We start from the raw sequence: 16,898 nt of genomic DNA, 5'->3' as shown, positions 1-16,898 counted from the left end.
ATGGCCTGCCTTAAATAATAGCAAAAAAGGGTTCTTCGTAAAATTTAAGTGCAGGAGGTGGCTGCAGCACTCCTGGCTGCGATTGTCCAGTGAAAAAGAACAGCGCTGCAGATTTAAAAGGTGAATAAAAGGAATTGCAGTGTCCCATTCTTCTTTATAATAATATTGCGCTTAGCTGGAGAGAGGGGAAGAAATAGTTTCTTATTTAGTTTCTTGTAATTTCCTTTAGCAGGGACACCTGTGGTATTAGAGGCTGACTAGATAGAATACAGATAGTCCTCAGCTTACAACTATGATGGCGCAGTGGTTAGAATGCAGTATTGCAGGCTAATTCTGCTGACTGCCAGCAGTTCGGCAGTTCAGTTCTCATCGGCTCGTGGTTGACTCAACCTTCCATCTGAAGTTGGTAAAATGAAGACCCAGATTGTTGGCAATAGGCTGATTCTGTAAACCGCTTAGAGAGAGCTGTGAAGCATAGTGAAGCGGTATATAAGTCTAAGTCATTTAGTAACTTCAACGCTACAATGGCCCTGAAAAATGTGACTGTCCCTCACACTTGCAGCATCCCCATAGGCACATAATCAATAATAACAATAGGAGGAGGAGGAGGAGGAGGAGGAGGAGGAGGAGGAGGAGGAGGAGAAGAAGAAGAAGAAGAAGAAGAAGAAGAAGAAGAAGAAGAAGAAGAAGAAGAAGAAGAACCAACGCGTACTTATGACAGTTGCAATATCCTGGTTTACATAATGGCCATTTACAATCTTTTCAGCTGGCAAAGTCAATAGAGGAAGCTTGGACTTGCTTAATAAATGTATAATCCAGTCTCCTCTTAAAAGCCTCCAGTGTTGGAGCATTCACAACTTCTGAAGACAAATCATTCCACTGATCAATTGTTCTCATTGACAGGAAATTTCACCGTAGTTCTAGGTTGGATCTCTCTTTGATAAGCTTCCATCTGTTCCTTTTTGTTGTTCCTTCAGGTGCTTTGCAGAATAGTTAATCCCCTTCTCCTTCTGACATTTCCCTCAGATATTGAAAGATTGCCTTCATGTCACCTCTAGTCCTTTTTTTTTTTTTGCATAAGATTGGACATTCCCAATCAAGGAAAGAAACAACCTAAAACCGAGAATAAATTTCCTGACAGTTAGAACAAATAACCAGTGGAACAACTTGAGTCCAGAAGTTGTGAATTCTCCAACACTGGAACTTTTTAAGAAGAGATTGGAAAACGATTTCTCTGAAATGGTTGGGTTTCCTGCCTGAGCAGGTGGCTGGATAGAACAGTAGTCGCCAACCAGTGGGCCGGGGGACCACTTGTGGTCTGCAGAGAAATGTCACCCCAAAGCATCCCCCAAAGTAATTAATCCAGGTTGCGCTGGAACACAAGGCTGCGCTGCCCACATGGCCCATGGGAACACAAGGCTTGCATCGCTTGCATTGCAAACAACACGAGGTAGTGGGGGAGGGAAGCAGAGGGGGAGAACTTGCTCCACTCACCCCACGCGCCTAGCCTAGCCTGGCCACCAGGCTGCTTCTTTCCACTTCTTTCTTCTTCTGCTTTTGGCTGCACGCAAGGAAAGCAGCAAAAGTCTTTCTTTCTCTCCCCCAAACTCCACCAGAAATGAGTCTTTGGGACCCTGCAAGGCATCCTGCTCTAAGAGGCTGTGCTGGTGCGACAAGTCTCACAAAGACTCATTTCTGGCGGAGTTTGGGGGAGAGAAAGAAAGACTTCTGCTGTTTCTGCTGCTTTCCTTGCATGAAGCCAAAAGTCTCTCCCCCCGAGAACAGAGCTGGAGATGGTATCCTGCGATCCCAAATAAAGAATGATTGATTGGTAGGAAACCAGGGTGGGGAATTTTCCTGCAGACTTTTTTGGGGATGTTCCCAGGGTCTCTGGTCCACGGGATTTAAAATTATGAGTTTGGTGGTCCCTGAGGTCCAAAAGGTTGGCGACCCCTGGACTAGAAGACCTCCAAGGTCCTTTCCAATTCTGTTATTCTATTCTATTGTACTTCCTGTAACTATTCATTGTACGGATTAGCCTCCAATCCCCTAATCATCTTTGTTGCTCTTCTCTGCACTCTTTCTAGCATCTCAACAACTTTTTTTGTATCTACCAGTGCGGTATATGAAGCAGTGCTAACCCTTCGCATGGTCTTTAAACACCTCGGAGCATCTTGCTTTAAGATGAGAAAAAGGCACACTGCATTGGCATTTTTGGTAATAGATATAGTATTGGACACAATGGCCGTGGAATTGCTTCTGAAGGCCATGTTCTGGGAGAATACTAGGCTTCCTTGCATAGTTAATTGGTTGGCTGCTATAAGAACAGAATGTATGATTAGGTGAGCCAGGGTTGCAATCTTATGTGCTTATGACAGTCCTGATCATGCGTTGAGTTTTTGACATTTGCTCAGACCATCCAGCTTACTCTACAGTATTTCTGCTCAATAACTTTAAATCCCTATGGATGAAAAACCTAGAAGTTAAACTCTAATTATCTGTCCTTTTTCAGACCTTGTCATTTCTTTGGGCTTTGAAGACGCTGAAGGTAATATTTCATCAATGGTTCAAGATGTAGACCCTCTAGAGATATGAATCTACCCTTCATGGAAGGACCAAGAATAATTTCATTCTAGCCTTCTCTTTCTGTTGTGTTCTGCTGCTGAAGCACTGCTGAGCCTTTTTTGGTCCAGTTCAATATTTTGCCCTTGGCACTGCTCTTGGGCAGACCCCAAATCACTCTGAAGTCACAATTTCTTTCCTCTTGCAAGTTAGGAGAGAAGGAAACAGTAAGCCATCTTCATCAGTTCGGCTACAACAAGGGTCTTCAAACTTGGCAAGTTTAAGACTTGTGGACTTCAGCTCCCAGAATTCCTGAGCTAACATAACTGGAGGAGGAATTCTGGGAGTTGAAGTCCACAAATCTTAAACTTGCCAAGTTTGAAGGCCCCTGCTCTGAACGTTCATGTTTTTAATGTTCATGTTTTGCAGGTCACGTCTGTACTTTTAGAATATTCCAGTTAGGGACATTGAACTTTGTTGGAGACCTCTCTTATCAGATCAGCATACGAACATTTGGAGGAAAAGGGGTTCAACCTGTACCACTGTCTAATCAGAAGACTAACTGCTGTTGTGGGACACTTAAAGTTGGGTGTATGTAGCTGAGATCAGAATGGGACAACTTGCCATAGCCAATTGGCCACAGCCAACTCGCTGCGGGATAATTCTACAAATACAAAAGTTAGATTAATTTTGACAGAACAGAGGCCAATAATAATAAAATAAAGTCAATCCAGAAATACAAAAGTTACAGTAATTTCAACAAAACTGTGGTCACCAATAGTAAAAGTAACGAGATGAAATGATTAATAGAGCACTGATTTGTCCCACAGTGAATTGTCCTGTGGTGAGTTCGTTCGCAGCAAGTTGTTATATATGCATGTTGGCGATTAGGGAGTTTGTTAAATAGCTGTCATGAGTCCTCAACTTAACAATCATTTGTTTAGTGACTGTACCACCATCTTCTCTGAGTCTTCCCGCTGCCTGGTAGACCAGGTAAATGCCCGGGCCTCAGGACCCCGGATAATGGCTCTGGATGAAGTGGAAAGTTTCCTTTCAGTTTAGGACAGGGGTCTCCAACCGTGGCAACTTGTGGACTTCAACTCCCAGAATTCCTGGCTGAGGAATTCTGGGAGTTGAAGTCCACAAGTCTTCAAGTTGCCAAGGTTGGAGAACCCTGGTTTAGGAGAGTTGATTTAATGTCAGGGCTCCAATAAATAAATAAATCCAGAACAAGCAAGACTCCAAGGCATGTAGATTCCTCAAAGAATATTTTTATTTGGAATTATCATTTTGGCACATATCTGATGAAAACCGACTCTTGAGGTCTCCCACCTTAAGTTCTCACTTAATTAAAAGTAAAAGTTTTCCCACTTTCTCAAAACAATCAGTCACATGGTCCAATCACAGAAAAGGCTGGCAGCCGGATGGCATCACTCCGCCTCCTTCCGAGCAAATGTGAGAATGTCCTTGGTTCCCAAGAGAAAATATGTTGTTTTGGCTATATGATCCCCTCTATTTCAATCCCCTCCCCCATTCCTCAGCTCCAGTATGGCAACACGGAAGCGGTCAAAAATGGCTTCAGTCAGGTCAGCTTCAGGGTTGACAGACTGAAGTTAGAATGGCACTTATGACCTATCCTCACACTTACAATTGTTGCCGCATCCCCACTATCACATATGTTCAAATTTTGGTGCTTGGCAACTGGCTTGTATTTACAAGGGTTGCAGCATCCTGCGGTCACGTGATTATCATTTGTGACCATCTCAGCCAACTTTAACAAGCCAAGTCCAAAAGGCAGGAAACAAAATGAACAAAATGGGCTGAAACCAAGCAAAATGGGTGAAAGTTTGATCTCGATTATGGTTGTAAGTCAAGGACCACCTGTATTGCTCCCGATTTATGTCAATTGCCTAGCGATGTCATTGTGCCTATGATACAAACAATGCGGGTGGTATGAATGATGCGGATGATGTAATTTTTGCCTCATTTGCGTTGGTGTGATGAGATACTCTTGAGTCAATCAACTTTGGGGAATAATGAGTTCTTCCTTCTCCCCAATTAACTGGTAAAAATAAGTTATCCCTCTACTTGATCTGACTCTTGCATCCTCATCTTGAGTCCTTATAAATGCCCTTTTAATAGAGAAATCTTTCTGCATGTTTCAACTCTTTATTTCTGTCTGTCTGTCTGTCTGTCTATCTACTTTCAATGAATAGTTCCCGCTGCCTAAAGAAAGTTCAAAACATTCTCAAAGATCCATCTCATCCTGGGCACCCTTTTTTTGAACTATTACCATCTGGCAGACGGTACAGAATAATAAAAACAAGGACAAAAAGGCAGAAAAACAGCTTCTATCCCAGGGCAGTAGCTCTACTGTATAGTGCAGTGTTGGTGTGGTGTCGGCGGGTTTCATTTCAATGTGTGGAGTGTGAGGATGTATGTTTGTGTTTATTTTCATGATCATGAGGTGCACTGAAGATGGTGTTTGATTTCGTTGCACGAGATGCAATGACAATAAACTAAACTAAACTAATATATAATCTCTTATATATTACAAGAGGCCACACTTGGAATACTGCATCCAGTTTTAGTCGCCACGATGTAAAAAAGATGTTGAGACTCTAGAAAGAGTGCAGAGAAGAGCAACAAAGATGATTAGGGGACTGGAGGCTAAAACATATGAAGAATGATTGCAGGAACTGGTATGTCTGGTCTAATGAAAAGGACTAGGAGAGACAGGATAGCAGTGTTCCAGTATCTCAGGGACTGCCACAAAGAAGAGGGAGTCGAGCTATTTTCCAAAGCACCTGAGGGCAGGACAGGAAGCAACAGATGGAAACTAATCAAGGAGAGAAGCAACATAGAACTAAGGAGAAATTTCCTAACAGTTAGAACAATTAATCAGGGGAGCAACTTGCCTCCAGAAGTTGTGGATGTTCCAACACTGGAAGTTTTAAAGAAGAGATTAGACAACCATTTGTCTGAAGTGGTGTAGGGTTTCCTGCCTAAGCAGGGGGTTGGACTAGAAGACCTCCAAGGTCCCTTCCAACTCTGTTATTCTGTTTGATTCTTTTGCTGGAATTTTGCCCAAACTCTTGTTTGGTTCCTCTAATCACCTCTTTGGTGGAAGCCTTTCAATTCCGTCATTTTAAGAATTAATAATCCATTGCTAATATGGGTGCCATCCTGCCAACTTCAGTGCCAAGTTCAGCCTTTTTCCCCCCGCTGTGCCAGAATTTTAATGCCAACCGAGGTTTGATTCAGAAACACTCAGAAGATCTTTGCGTTGTGCTTCACTGTGCTTACTGTGGGGAAATGAGGTCAATAAATTCCTGGCGCAGATGTTACATTACATACTGTGAAAGTGCTTGAATGCCCGTGGATGAAGCGAGTGAGTGTTATTACTGAAACATGAACTGTAAAGGTGTTCCTTCTCTTTATTGAGTGGCCATTTCCATAAATAAGCCCACTAACCATTTTTATGCAGTTTGCTGTGAAAAACTATTTTCTCTCTTTTCAGATGCGTTCTCCATTTTACATATTGAGTATTATCTATTATCTATATTATTATAAAGCTTATTGTGGGTGCTACAGATGTAGAAAGGGGATGAAGAAATAATATTTGATTCATTTATTTGATAAACAAAATAATCTCACAAATGATAATGCCAGTACAGCTCATCCTCAACTTACAGTGACCATTCAAAGTTACGACACTGAAAAAAAGTGACTTATAACTGTTTTTCACACTTACGACCATTTCAGGATCCCCCCGGTCAAAATTTGGATGCTTGGCAATTGGTTCGTATTTATGACGGCTGCCGTATCCCAGGGTCACAGGATCCCCTTTTGCAACCTTCTGACAAGTAAAGTCAATGGGGGAAGCCACATTTAGTTAACAACTGTGCTGTAACTTAAGAACTGCAGCGATCCACTTAGCAACTGTGGCAAGAAAGGTCGTAAAGTGGGACAAAACTCACTTAACAAATCTTTTGCTTAGCAACAGAAATGATGAGCTCAGTTGTAGTTGTAAGTTGAGAATACCTGTATCGCAAACCCTTGGATCAGTGTTTTACAACCCTGGATACTTAAAGATGGATGGCATGCCGGCTGGGGAATTCTGGGAGTTGAAGTCCAGCCATCTTCTTCAAGTTGCTGAGAAACGCTACCTTAGATACCTGAACCATTGCTAGTTGAAATAACTACAACCAAATGCTTTTTAAATTTTCTGAACAGTCTTCCATCTGGCTGTGTAGGTATGTGGTCCACGTCTCCATGGCAAACAAATGTAGAGAAAAGTAAAGTCCTACACTTAGGCAAGAAAAACCAAAAGTACACATACAGACGGGGTGAAGCCAGGCTCAATAGCGGTAACTGTGAGAGGGATCTTGGAGTCTTAGTGGACAACCAGCTAAATATGAGCCAGCAGTGTGCAGCAGCAGCCAAAAAAGCTAATGCAATCCTAAATTGCATTAACAGAGGGATACAATCGAGATCAAGTGAGTTACTAATACCACTCTATACAGCCTTAATAAAACCACACCTAGAGAACTGCATTCAGTTTTGGTCACCGTGTTATTAAAAAGATGTTGAGACTGGAAAAAGTACAGAGAAGAGCAACCAGGTTGATTAGGGGACTGGAGACTAAAACATATGAAGAACAGTTATAGGAACTGGGCTTGGCTAATCCAGTGAAGAGAAGGACCAGGGAAGACATGATAGCAGTCTTCCAATATTTGAGGGGCTGCTACAGAGAGGAAGGGGTCAAGCTATTTTCTAAAGCGCCTGTAGGCCAGAAAAGGAACAATGGATGGAAACTGAACAAGGAGAGATGTAACCTGGAAATAAGGAGAAACTTTCTGATAGTGAGAACAATCAACCAATGGAACAGCTTGCCCTCGGAAGTTGTGGGAGCGCCATCACTTGAGACTTTCAAGAAAAACCACTTCAACTCAATAACATTTGAATTTTCTAGCACAAACTAGGAATCCTGCCACAACATTTCTCTTGGATTTTGTCCTGGACTTTGACTTGGCCCATTCCAAAATGTTGAATGTATTCTTCTTCACCTACTTTCTTATGGGCTTGCTTATATGATTTGAGGATAATAATTGCCATGTGGCAAGTTCTGCTTATGAATCTGTTTCATCTGGTGTGATTTGGCGATTTTATATTCTCCTGTAGAATTTTTCTACACAAAGCAGAATTCATGCTTCCGTTGAAAATGGCAATTCATCACCAGATCATGCCTCTAAGATTGTTTAATGGTATGTGGGAAAGACCTTGGGAGAACAGCTGAAGAGATGCTGCCTAGGGAATGGTCAGGGAAGAGACAGCTTAGGCTAATCTGTATGAGGGCAAGCAACAGGTTCAGAAGGGACCCTGCCAAGTTGTACAGGAAAAGAATGGTTGGAAACTAATCAAGGAGAGAAGCAACCTGGAATTAAGGAGAAACTTCCAAACAGTCAGAACAATTAACCAGTGAAACGACTTGCCTTCAGTAGCTGTGGATGCTCCATCACTGGAGGCTTTTAAGAAGAGACTGGACAGACACTTGTCTGAAATGGTATAGGGCCTCCTGCGGTGGGCAGGGAGTTGGACTAGAACCAAGACAAATTCCTTGTGTGCCCAATCACACTTGGCCAATAAAGTATTCTATTCCAGGGGTCTCCAACCTTTTGGACCTCAGGGACTACCAAACTCATAATTTTAAATCCCAGGGACCACTAACCAGTTCTGTAGGCGTGGCCTAATTTGTGGGTGTGGCTTGGTGGTCATGTGACTGGCTGGGTATGGCTTGTATGTAAATATAAATATTTATATAAATATTCAATTTTTTTATTAAAAAGAGCATCTTTTACCCCAAATCAGGCAAAGCAGGCAGGCAGATTGAGTTACTCACAGAATCATTCAGTGATCTATCTATCCGCCATCGGCTAGCTCAGTCTCTCAAATTTGCTTGCTGTGGGTCTGCACTGAATAATAGAACCTTCAGTCCTAAGGGAGGTTTGGCTGTGCTTAAAAGCAGAGCCGAAGATCTAAAGACTAGCTAGAAAGCAAGAAATCCAACCATTTCCTGCTTCCTAGCTAATCTAAATCTCGCAGCACAGCAGAACAGATGATGGTCGGAAAAAGGAAAAATAGCAATTTAGCAGGCAAGTTTGCCGAGTAAGGAGTAAGTGGGCGGGGAGGGTTCCTGCGGGCCATGTGGGCTGCGCAGCCTTGTATTTCTCTTTTTTTGTTGTAAATTTTATTTGAGTTTTCACAAAGAAAAAAAAATACAAATAAAACATCTTTTTTGAAGGTAGCGTAATCCCAGGTTACATTTCTTCGTACAGACACAAATTCAACTTCATGCTCATTTTATGTTCTATTCCATATCTTCTTACTGTTTTACATTTTCTGCATAGCTTCTCCCCTCTTTTAATTTTAGGGTATATATTGAAGCCTAAATAAGAGTTAAATGGATAAACTTAAAAGATATAAAGGCATCATACTCCAATCAGTAACTACAGGAGAAATTTTGTTTAATGAGAAACGATAATAGATAATTGAAACCGGACAGACAAAAAATATAAATATAATGATTTGAATTAAGACCATGTAATGGACATAGGAATGATAAAAACAGCCATAAATCCCCTTTTGTAAGCAAAGCCATTTACTTTACTAGAGCTAGATTTACTTTTCTATGTTACTATCTCAACAGATGCAGTGATTCACTTTAGCAACTGTGTCAAGAAAGGCCCAAAACAGTGGGGCAGAATTAACTTCACAAATGTCTCGTTTAACAACAGGAATTTTGGGCTCCATTGTCATCATAAGTCAAGGATTTTTTTTTTCCTCCTTTCACTTTAACACGCTCCTGGAGAAGGTATCTCAGACCTACAAAGCCATCTCCTAACATTCGGAAGTATTAAAATCTCATTGAATGTCCCTTTTTTCCCTACTTTTCTGTCATTCTATCAGGAGGCAGAGATGAAACTCAGTTTTCTAAATGCAATTGGAAAGCATGGAAACTCTCAAACCTGCACTTAAGTTAAAAGCAATGTTTTGCTAATAGTGGGTCAGTTTTGATTTAGGCCTGTAATTTGGTAAGGAAGAAAAATACCTATCTGCTATCTCAAGGATAGTAATTTTGTGCGCTGTCCTAATTTCCCCAGAATTGCTTTGCACATAACTAAAAGCTTTTTACTCTTGAAAATATGGAACTGGAGGTAGAAGAGAAATGATAATACTACTGCCTCCCATTTGTCCAAAAGAAATGTATTTTGGGAAGCAAACAACAGGGTGTGTTACAAGTTTCCTGTTTTTTTTTCTCCTTTTTGCTGTTGGAAGTTAATTTTTTAATTTTAGCTGTGTGTTCCATGTTATAACTATATCGCTACAAACTGAGGTTTGCAAATCAACCTTAATCCCTGATCTAAAACGGTCCATTGTTAGGGTTAGTTGTAGATGATCATCAACATTAGAATATTGCACCATGGTTAACGCACTTTCCAGCCTTGTATTTCAATTTAGCCTTGATTTTCATGGTTATGAAGGTAACAAATCCAATCATTGTGGAACTATCACTTTTGCTATCATCACTTAATATCATGGGTCAGCTGCTGTTCAGATCGATGTTCGAAACAGGATTTGTTTTATTAGGTTTATAATAACCGGGATGTAGTTATTAAAAAAAAGAGAGTCCAGATAGATGTAAAGCAAATATTATGGAAGCCTAGGGGCAAATACTGCTGCACAATATGCCTCTATTGGAATTCTAGCCAGCTCCGGGTGGCATCAACTTTGAAACAGATTCTTGACATCCTGTATTCTATTATTATTCTCCTCTTTCCTATTATCTATCTCCTTATCTTCTTATGACCCTAACGTTTGTTGCTTATATTTTACCATTTAATATCCAAGTATGATTTATGTTGATTGCTTATTTAGTATCCTATGACTATCATTAAGTGTTGTATCTTATGATTTATGATGAATGCATTTTTACGATGACTATGATCATAATTTATCACTAATTGTTTGCATGTACACTGAGAGCTTATTCACCGGAGACAAATTCCTTGTTTGTCCAATCACATTTGGCCAATAAAGAATTCTATACTATTAAGCTATCAATGGAAGTTGCTAGGCCAGCTTTCTAAACTAAAGTTATTTATTTTCTTTCAGCATGAATGTCTGTTTGTTGGTGGTGTGAGCCAGTGTTTTGGACAAAGCAATGTTTTAGAAACAGAACTATAGAAAGAGAACCTCCAGCCAAAGGTAAGCATCTCAGCCCTGGGATAGATTTGATCATAGTTTTGGAAAAAAGGGAAAGTGAAAGATTTTCCTGTCCAGTCATGTCCAATTCTAGGACACAGCGCTCATCTCCGTTTCTTGTATGAGGGACCCAGAATTGTCCAAAGACAATTTCCATGTTCCTGTGGCCAGCGAGTCTCTATGCCAAAGGTACACAGAACTCTGTTCACGGAACCTTCCCACCAAAATGGTACCTATTAATCTACTCACATTTGCATGCTTTCAAGCTACTAATTGGGCAGGAGCTGAAGCATATAACAGGAGCTCACTCTGTTGTGCGGAACTCGGCACTCGAACCTGGCTGTCAGCTCTCCAGCATCTTGAACCGCTGAGCCATTGTGCAGAATTATGGTTCTGCGTAATTTGATAATTTCAGCACTGTGAGGCCCCTGAAATCGGTGCATTTGGAAATGTGCAAAAAGTTTGTCAGGCTTTGCTTCTTGACCGTGTGGTATGATACTGCAAACAACCGTAAATATGAGCGAGTTGCTAAGCACCCAAACTGCAATCACAAGACTGCAGAAACTTGTATTTTCTCTTAATATCCTTAGTGAGATTGTGTCTGTTATAAAGTCAAGATGATTAGGCTGCAAGCCACTCAGCTCTCATTTATAAGAAAACCAAGCTACCAGAAAAACAGAGACTTAAGCATCTGTTCAAAGGCTTTTCGGATAGATATGAATCTATTTATATATGGTAACTACGACAATTTAGCTTTCAGTTCAAATCTGTGTTGGAAGCATGATTAATAATAGTGGTCTTTAACAATTGAAGGTTAAACAAAATAATGGTCACATATATTGGTTTTTTTAGTCTTTAATTTGCCACAAATAAACGCCACTGTAATTCTGTGAAGAATAACTGTAAAAATTATAGAGGAACTAGCCGTTTGTCTAAAGCTCTGTAAAGACTTTAGATAGGGTCATAGTTGAATGGGATTTGGTCATTCGTTGTTCATAGTTTCAGTTGCTACTTAACTCCAGAGTTGGCGGTCACTGGATTTAGTTAAGTTTAAATGAGATCCAGAAAATGGTCTCCAAAAGCCTATTTTAAAAAGCCAAAAAGTAAAACAGAAAAGTTGTGACACATTGTGTTTGTTCATTATTTGTTTTTCTTAAATCTCTGTGGTTGCCCGTCTCTTCTAGGGGCCTCCAAATGAAAGAAAGTCAAAATTTAAACCATAGCAGCTTCTGATTCTGTCAGCCCATTGCTTTTAGAGTGAAGTATTTTGTGCTTCCAATCTTTTACTTCAGTTCGTAATTTAAGGCCTCATTCATCACGCATCTGCTGGCAAGTTATGTTTCACTGACTTTTATGAGGCTTAGTTTAAGTAAGCAAAACCATGGCTTGAATCTATCAGAAATTATTTCAGGCTGAGGTATTTATTTGTAGGCCCTCCAAGTCAGGGAATGAAGAAGAATCTTTAGGTTGCTGAAGTGATGAAAAGGGAAGGAGAAGTGAAGGTAGCTTTCCAAAGAGCCAAACACATTCAGTTTATCTATTGATTATATTTATATGCCACCCCCTCACCCTGAAAATAAACTCAGAACGGCTTACAATTAAAATTTCTTTGCTGATTTCAGCACAGGAAAGGTGTGTTTTGTACACAGTCTGTTTTTGGACACTTGGGTGCAAGTAATCCAGTGGTGGGATTCAAATTTTTTTACTACCAGTTCTGTGGGCATGGCTTGGTGGGCATGGTGTGGTTTGGTGGGTGTGGCAGGGGAAGGAGACTGCAAAATCTCCATTCCCTCCCCCACCCCACTAACCTGCTTTCCAGCTCTGTTCTCCTGCGCAAAGCAACCAAAGAAGACCCTGCCAATCAGCTGGGACTCGGGAGGCAGAGAATAGATGCGGGCAGGGCCAGTCAGATGTGGTATTTGCCGGTTCTCCGACCTAAAATTTTCACAACTGGTTCTCCAGAGCTGGTCAGAACCTGCTGAATTCCACCTCTGAAGTAACCCTCAACTATGTTTAGCAAACATTCAAAGTTACAAGAGCATTGACAAAAGTGACTTATGGCCAGTCCTCGCATTTGCATCCTTATGGTCACACGATCAAAATTTGGGCGCTTAGCAACAGCATGTATTTGTGACGATTGCAGTCTCCTGGGGACATGGGATTCTCTTTTGTGACCTTCTGACAAGCAAAGTCAATGGGGAAGCCAGATTCACTTAGCAACCATGTTACTAACAACTGCAATGATTCACTGAACAGCTGTGGCCAGAGAGGTCGTAATTACGGTGGAGATATCAAGAGAGGTATTAGATTTATGATTAATAGACCCAGGTCTGTTGATGTGTCCCAAAACCTTTTTAGAAGTTCTCTCTAAAGAAAAAATAATAATGCAACAGAAAAATAAAATAACAGTGTGTAATACGAACTATATTTAATTGAGCTGTGGTGGCGCAATGATGAGAATGCAGTATTGTAGGCTAATTCTGCTGATTGCCAGGGGTTCAATCCCTACCAGCTCAAGGTTGACTCCATCCTTCCGAAGTGGGTAAAATGAGGACCCAGATTGTTGGGGGCAAAGAGGCTGACTTTATAAACTGCTTAGAAAGCCATTTGGGTGATTGCGGCCCTGGCAATGGCAGTCAAAGGCCTGTAATTGCTGAGCTGGGTACAACACAGATTTGTGCCATCGTGGACAATCATTGACTGCGGATAAAGTCAATTCCATATAATTTTCATGTTATGTGGTTTTATCGTTCATTATGATTGTGACAGTGATGGCCATTAAAAGGAATCCTGTCAGTTCCACATCTTCAACTTAGCTTTTTTTAACCAACATAAGAGCCTCAAATGACTGTTTTGATCAGTTTTCCAGCTTCTCAGGCCAAAGCCAGCTGGACAACAAATAAGTGTGTGTGTGTATGTGTGTGTGTAGACAGACAGACAGACAGACGGATAGATGATAGATAGATAGATAGATAGATAGATAGATAGATAGATAGATAGATAGATAGATAGATAGATAGATAATTTTCATGTTACATTATGTTCTTTTATCATTCGTTATGATTCTGACAGTGATATATAGGTTTTACATTTTATGGTCAAAGCATGGCGTGAGGGGTAAAGATACTGGTTTATATTGTAACTACAGGTATATCTTCTCATAAGTTGTTGCGGTTTAGGTCAAACATTATGTGAAGGGCCCAATTTCACTACCTTTTTTTTGCAGCAATCATTAAGCTAATCCATTTTTCCCCCTGTGGGTGGGTGGGTTGTTGTTGTTGTTTTGCCAGACATGGAAATAAATGGTAGAAACAGGCAAAAAAGTCACAAATTGTGGTCACATGACTGTGGGATGCTTCAAAAGTACATAAAAGTGAGCTAGTTGCCAAGCACCCAAAATGTGACTATGGTATGTAAATGTGTGCCTGTCATCCCTTTGAAAACTGGTCATAAGTAGCGCTGGGGAGGTGCGTTGTAATTTCAAATGGTTGCTAAGCCACCAATCTTAAGTCAATAAACTACCTGTACAGCACAGCAGAAAATATTCATGATACCTGAAATATACACCCATAATCTCAGGGACTAGGAGATTTTACTTTAATAATATTGTATCCTCTCCTCTCCATATATCACACACAATCTGGAAATTAAAATCCCAGCACATCAGTTAAACCTACCAACTTGGATAAGTCTAGATAAGATGACTGTGTAGAAATGAGGACAGGTTTTGTGTGTCTTTATTGATTTCTTTTACTTCTCTCTTTGGGTAAATAACATTTTGCAATCTCAGAGATTTCAGTGTTTTTGCTAAATAAATATCTCATAAAACCCCAGGGGCTGTGTTTACTGAAATCTGATGGAGATTCGGGCTGTTCTCCCACTATTATCACCCTTTAAAAAAAAAAATTGATTATATTTTTATAAATGGATTAGCATGGGAGGGGATTGGCTATTCACAGAAAGGCATAGCCACCTCATTAAAAAGGTTTAAAAAATTGGCAACGTTTGGAAAAGCTTTAGGGCTCTGGGCTGGCACCGTGGCATGCCAGCAACTGGGCTACACAAACAAGCAAAGCCCCATCCACAGTATGCAGACAACATGCTAACCACAATCCCTCTGGTCTGTGGAAAAACCTTTCTCCACAGAACCGTTCCCTGGTGCCCAAAAACAGTTGAGGGCCCCTGCTTTAGGGGGGTCAACTCCCAGCTGCATAGGATGTATTTATCTACCCCCTTCTTCATAACACTAGGAGTCTCCAAAGTTAGCCACTTTAAGACTTGCAGACTTCAACTCCCAGAATTCCTCAGTCAGATCTGCTGGCTGGGGAATTCTGGGAGTTGTAGTCCATAAGTCTTAAAAGTTGCCATGTTTGGAGGCCTCTGACCAACGTTGGACTATCATTTTTCTCTTCTCTGTCTTGCAGGATTTTATACAGGAACCAATCCGACGTGAAAAGAAACGAGGTCGACCAGAAGAAGCATTTCTTGGTTGCCCCTTTGATTAGATTTCCTTGAGGAGAAGTCCAGGAAAGAAGGAGAATGAGACAGCTGAAGGGGAAGCCCAAAAAAGAGACATCCAAAGACAAAAAGGAGAGAAAGCAAGCAATGCACGAAGCCCGTCAACAAGTCACAACTGTGGTGCTTCCCACCTTGGCTGTGGTGGTGCTTTTGATTGTGGTGTTTGTTTATGTGGCCACTCGCCCCAATACAACTGAATGACATGGGTTTTGAACTCTGCCCCTTGGGTGGGCGTGCCAAGGCCCAACAACTAATCAAAGTCCCCACTTCGCCAAGAGATCCTTTTTAATCACTGTCATGAATAATCCTTTTACAAAGGAACCCTCTTTCTCTGACTTGATTCATAGTCCAGAGTTGCTCTGCTGGAAGGTAACCTAGAACATACTCAATTCCTGGGACACAAAGTGTTTTATTGTCTAGCATAATGTGCCTTTTTAGATCTCAACAGTCTCTTGCTCACTCCTAAAAGTAGATTCTGTTGCTTTTGGAAATTTGTATCAATCAGCTTTGAGTTTGTCAGCAGCGTTGCTCCTGTCAAGGTCCTGTATGTTGGCTTCACAGCTGCCAAAGAAGTGGATTTTTTTTCCCCCTTCCGTTGTAATTATATAATGGCATTTGAAAATCTTTGATTAAAAAGAAGTATTTATTTTTGGAATAAAGAGAACATGTCTTACATAAAAGGCTTTCCTCCTGATTTACTCTTGAAACCATTTCTGTTGTGGAAAACGGCAGAGAGTAGATAATATTTTCCTCAGAATTAAGCCAGAATGTAAACAGAATAGTTCCTTTCTCCATCTGAGGCTTTACCAATGAATAATTTAAGATAACTCTTAAATTATGCTTGTTCTAACAAAATAGTAGAGATTTCACACAGCATTAATGTTGGTTTTTAAAAGTGTCTAAACTTTTTTTTTTTTAAAAGTCCTGAGTCCAGCATACTAAAACAACGGCTTATCACATGATAAAATGCACATATGGAATGCAGGCAGCGTGCAAAATCACCCTCTCCGCTCCACAGAAATACCACTTTCCACAGAACCGATCCCTGGTGCCAAAAAGGTTGAGGAGCTGCTATAATTGGCTATATAGTGGGATCCAAATTTTGAGATACACTCCAATAATAAGGGAAGGTAACCCAGTTCTTTCATGTGCCTATAGTTAGAGGATGCCTAAAATAGGGTCTCCAAGCCCTTAAAGATATCCAAAAGGCAACCCCTAAAATTGGCTTGGTGCATTTTGGTGAAATTATGATATCTTAGGTCTTTTTAAAAAGTAAAAGAGCAAAAATCGAAGCAGAAATGTAGTCCTTCAACTTTTCCTTTAGACACAAGAACCAATAGGAGCCTTGAGTTCCTTCCATGATGAACCATATTTTATTGCATAAGCCCTATAGCTTAGTTCACAATGCTGTTAAATATCCATAAAATTCACGGGCTGGTTGTAAACATCATACTAAGCCTTAGTGCGGTATGTGCAATATGGCATACTGAACCTTAATGTGATTTTAGCTTCAGGCATTGTGTGATTTGTTGCCCTTACCCAAAAAAGTACCA

General features: G+C 40.7%; 1 long non-coding RNA gene across 1 annotated transcript in view; it reads left to right on the top strand.

The window, feature by feature from the left end:
* LOC113440440 (uncharacterized) overlaps positions 1 to 16,025 on the top strand; it is a 60,090-nt gene extending 44,065 nt beyond the window's left edge. Inside the window, exons 2-3 of the long non-coding RNA XR_003374725.2 lie at positions 10,738 to 10,830; positions 15,252 to 16,025. This is a non-coding gene — a long non-coding RNA (uncharacterized LOC113440440). The remainder of the gene's footprint in view (positions 1 to 10,737; positions 10,831 to 15,251) is intronic.
* The last annotated feature ends 873 nt before the right edge of the window (positions 16,026 to 16,898 follow it).

Source organism: Pseudonaja textilis, chromosome 7, assembly GCF_049901715.1.
Source record: "Pseudonaja textilis isolate UNSWEBS1 chromosome 7, rPseTex1.2, whole genome shotgun sequence".
In the NCBI taxonomy this organism is placed as follows: Eukaryota; Metazoa; Chordata; class Lepidosauria; order Squamata; family Elapidae; genus Pseudonaja; species Pseudonaja textilis.
The sequence above is the reverse complement of the archived record's forward strand: the minus strand, read 5'-3'. Positions and strand labels throughout refer to the sequence as shown.